Below are 5,028 nucleotides of genomic sequence, written 5' to 3'. Positions count from 1 at the left end.
CCCCAACATCAACCAGGTAACTCTCTCCTAAATTCAGCTCTTATCTGAGTATTAAATGCAACTATTAAAGTTTAGCAATTGTAGCTGCTCTCTACAAAACACATATCTCTTTGCTTGGAAAGGTAATGGAATAGGCAAACCTTTACACCTCTGTTATCACCTTCAGGTTATTGTTATTTCTTTTGCAGTAAGCACATGAATCTATGATAAATATGTTTTTAATACTGAACAGGTATAATTAAAATATTTCCAAGTTGTCCAAAAGTTGGTTCAAAATAGTTGATCGCTATTTTGTTACACAGTTTTAATGGATTCCTTGTTTACATTATTTTGGGGTAATTATAGCTAAAATGAACTAGGATTAAACTATAGTACATGTAGATGTTTATTATGTTATTTAGGAATAGTAAAGATATTTTGTGCTAGACAGCTATTTGCATTATTTTTGGTGTAGTACTGGTGTGTGCTGAAGGAGTAGCATGGTATAGTGAGTAAGCCATTAAACTCATAACTAGCAAGTTGTGGGTTCAATCCCCCAGTGTGATCAATGCTATTGTCCCTTGAGTGAAGTACTGTGTCCCACTGGCTCCAGTCCACCCTGCTACTGTATATAAATGGGGACTGGCTGTGTTGGGCACTAACCCTTGCAGTAGGCAAATCACCTGTCTGGGGGTTAGTCACATGCTCTGTTAACACTAAGAAATACTTAACGCTATGGTAACCAGGAGTAATTTTGTCCCAGAGCTACTATGGCTCTGGGATGGACTTCACCTTTTACTTGTGTGGAAATAATCATTACTAAGCTACTCTATATAAGTAAACCTTAATTTAATTAAGAAACAACATTGCATAAAAACATCTAGAACCACATGCCTTTCTGATCTTAATATTTCAGTTGCTAATAATGTCTGAGGTTTAAAGTTTCTGCATACAAGCCAGAATTAAATCTTTTAGTTACATCCAAATAAAAAAAAGAAAGTTGCTGGAGGAACCTGATTACCTGATTACAATTACAATCAAGAATTGCTGACCAGCAAAGAAGGTTCACGCTGCCTCAAGTGAGAGTGGTATTTTAATAACTGACTTATCCTTGTTATCGCTTAGATTTATAAATGATTTACAAATATATAAACATCTGTTACCCTGTGAATAAAACATTTAAATCATTCTAACTGATTAAACTAATAATGGCTTTGTGCCATTGTCCCTCAGGGAACAGTACATTCTTTCAGATATATTTTCATCTTTTCAAATAATATTTTTTGTATCAATATATAGATTTTGTCCTAAGACTAGTCTGCCATCTAGTGCCTCTCTCAAAGCTGCTCAGCTCCCATTGTGTGAGAGACAGGTGGCTTTCAGAAGAACTGTCCTTTTAAGAATCTGAATGGTTGAATTCACCACTAGAGAGAGCCCTGCGAGACAGAGCATGGCACATGAAACTGAAAACACAGAAGGAGAGAACAGTAGACGAGTCAACCCTGATCAAACACAAAGGTAGTAACATGAGAACACACATCACAATGGCTATAGGACGGGTATCAGGTTAAGGCGAGACTCATGAGTACAGTATATAGTTGTTCCGGAAATAAATCAATCATTATTTGCATTGATCGTGCTTTCATAGGTTGCATTTTGCCTTATTTAAAATAACGTTAAAAACAATTTTGCCAATGTAGTGAGTTGTATGCCCATTTTAGTTATGGATACAAGCCTTACAGAACCATTCATTTAACAAAACTCAGTATCTTCTTTCCTCTTTCATGCACATCCTTTATATCCAAAGATATGTCCTTCACGAACCACTTCGTTTTCCATTCTTGTCTGTGTTTATAGATGATCAAGGATTTTTGAATGCGTTATGTGTTTTAGATAATCAGGTTCTGTACTCCTGAAAGTCATAGAGAGACCTAAGCAGCATGCTGCATGGCTGACAAGTTCTTTTGAGAAAGTTCAACTCTACCCATTCCACTGCTCACAGTGTTTCCCATCTCTCCTTTCTGTAGAAATCTTTAAATTATGGTTATTGCTGTGCTTTGCTAATGTTATTACCGCTAAGGCTCCTAGGATTGAACAGATGACACGATGGATTTAAGGTTCTTTATTGAGCTCACTGGCTGTACAGGCGATAGATTCCAGACAGTCTACTGATAACAATCATCTCCCATAATGTCAAGCACAGGCAGGCACATGGCTGGATCCAGACTCACAGCCTATGAGACCCAGACCCAGTGTCATTTGTAGGCAGTCTGTTTACATACCAGCTGGGGGAGTCCATAGGAAAGTGTCATTTATCCAGGCACTGGGCACCAAGGGGAACCAGTAGGAGCTCTCAACCAGCCAGCACTTGGCATGGCCTGTTAGACAGTAGTAGATCATTGCATTTTGTTTTTAAATATAGCTTCTTACGAAGTGAAATTGCATCTATTCTGCATTTGCTGGTGATTATTTTTGTAAAAAACTTTTTGGGAGTCATACTATAATACAAAAACTACTCTGTATGGAATATTTTACCATCAAAAGATGTAAAAAGAAACAAGGCAGAATCATTCCGAAGATATAGCTTACAACGCAAACCAAGATGTTAAATCAAGCTTAGAGGATATACAGTCTCAAACTGAATGGTTGCTGCTTGTTTCTCTGGCTACTTCTTAGGTGCCAAATGAACCCAGATATTCTGTGTAGGTCGCAAATGTCCATTCTTGTCCTGAATGCCCAGTGTGTCTGCGTCTTTTGTATGTATGTTCAAAGCATCACCACCTGAAGAGCTGGGAGAAGTTGCAAAATTGGTCAAGTAAAGCCAGTAACCAGCTAATGTGCCACATTAATAGCTGGACTGAAAGTCCAGAAACACACATTTTCTCAAGGATCAGACCAGGGGAAAGTACTATTTTATGTATTGATATCTTGTGTGATCTGTAGAAGTTTGGAAATACAAGATTGCTTTAGTGCTCAGTAGCAGAATACTGTAGCACCTTGCCATGGTGCTACAGTATTCTGCTGTAGCACCATGGCAAGGTACACCAGGAATGTATTTCTTAGTCTGTGAAAACTAGGTTGAGCTTAGCCTTAAAACAGCTTTTTTAAATAAAAAAAATATTTCTAAAGCCATATATTGCAGGTTGAAAACTATCCAAACTTGTGTCAGCCTAGACGCAGTTAGGAAACAGCTCTGATCCGATCAGCTTCTTTGATGTTGCTGCCATGCACACTAAGCTACAAAAGACGAGAACCCGGTTTATCAAGAAATTTGAACAAAGTGTAAATTGTGACTAACGTTTCCCTGAAGGAAACGCAGACAGGATCTATTGTGTAAATCTAAAATAAATCTACAAATTGCTAATCTGTCACACTTACTGCCTCAGAAATTTAAATAGCACTCCCAGTCGCTTCTTTGTAGAATTAGAGTTGTTTCACTTACCAGCATTGCATTCTGCTTGCTCATAAAAATGTAGTCATATCTTACCATGATTTTCAGATTACTGGCCTTGATTAAATAAAACACTTCCTGCCAATCACAAATTCCAGAGCCTGTTTGATGATGGGTTTCAAATGAGTGGAAGAAAGAAGCTGTTGGCAAACGAAAGGCCACCATAAAGACAAGACATACGTTTGTAATTCTCAGCCTGTGGGTGGCTTGTAGGTTTGATTTAATCTGGGTAATTGTCATTTTTGGGGAGGAATTTAACTTTTGTATCTGGATTCCATCACTCATTTTCAATTTTAAATATATTTCTAGAATAATTACCAGGCACAACCTGTGCAAATGTAGATTAAAACACAAAAAGGTATAACGGTAATAATACAGAATTTGCATCCTTAAAGATGTGAGCATGGGATTTACAAATTAGAGGAAGCCATTCTGCTTGTCTTGTCTCTTTAATTGAAATTTAATTACAACAATCAAGCCCATAATCTCATCTAGCTACTCTTAAAAAATCCCAACTTGACTGGGAAGTTTGTTCCATACCCTCACACCTTTTTGTGTAAAGAGGTGCCTCCTTAGTTTCAATTAGTTATCTTTAGTCAAAGACTAAAGATATTCAGTCCCTTCATCATTAAAGTGATTGAGCATGTGAGCCCTCTTTCTTTCCATTTATTTTATTTTCTCAATTAGGTAGCTTAAAAGAATATCAAAAAATAATTCCATTTAACAAATATGTACATCATGTTCCATCACAAATATATCATATCATATTCAATAGACAGTGGCTGAAAAAAACAGGTGCAGGATAACCCAGCCTTGCAAAAGTCTAATATATAATACAATATTAACCAAAACACACAAACCTGATATACAGTATATTTTTCACAACATATATACAAAATGTGGAAAAACAAATACACATTGTCCAATGTTTTCAAGTGGTTTTACCAAATTGTTCCTACACAATATGGAGCATAGTCCCATATTGATCAAGCCCATGACTGCCTGTAAAATAGCTTTTCTTCTTCTACTTATTTGACAAGGAAGCACTGCTCCACAGGTAATTTTATAACTTTACATTGCAACAAAGACACGCATGCAAACAGTATGATTAGGTGTGTTTTGTATCAGACAGTTGTATCAAGGTTTTAATGCAACAAGGGGACCTTGCAAACTCCACACACACAGGAACCAAAAGCTGGACTCAAACTCAGGGCTCTGGAACGGCAGGGAAGCTACACTACCGTGCCAGACTCAGCCAGTCTCTCCCCCTTTACACTCATCCTCCTACAGTATCGCCAGTGCCGTCCTCTCTAGAATTCCAGACCGCCACAAACAGACAAAACGGGGTATCATTGCCTCGGCCACTAGTCACATTCTCGACTTCCTGGCGCTTCAGGGTAGCTGGATTCCTCGCTTTTTTGTTAAAGTACAGTCTAGTCCTGTATGTCACTTTGGATAAAGGCGAGCGGCAAATAAAATAATATTAACTGCAGCCAACGAGTCTTTTAATTTAGCACGCTCATGCATGAACGCCCTGACATAGCGCGTGTATTAAACATCTCCACCGTGTGGTCACATAACGACACGTGCAAGCCCTC

The sequence above is a fragment of the Lepisosteus oculatus genome, chromosome 7 (assembly GCF_040954835.1).
Source record: "Lepisosteus oculatus isolate fLepOcu1 chromosome 7, fLepOcu1.hap2, whole genome shotgun sequence".
In the NCBI taxonomy this organism is placed as follows: domain Eukaryota; kingdom Metazoa; phylum Chordata; class Actinopteri; order Semionotiformes; family Lepisosteidae; genus Lepisosteus; species Lepisosteus oculatus.
This window is presented reverse-complemented; position numbering follows the sequence as displayed.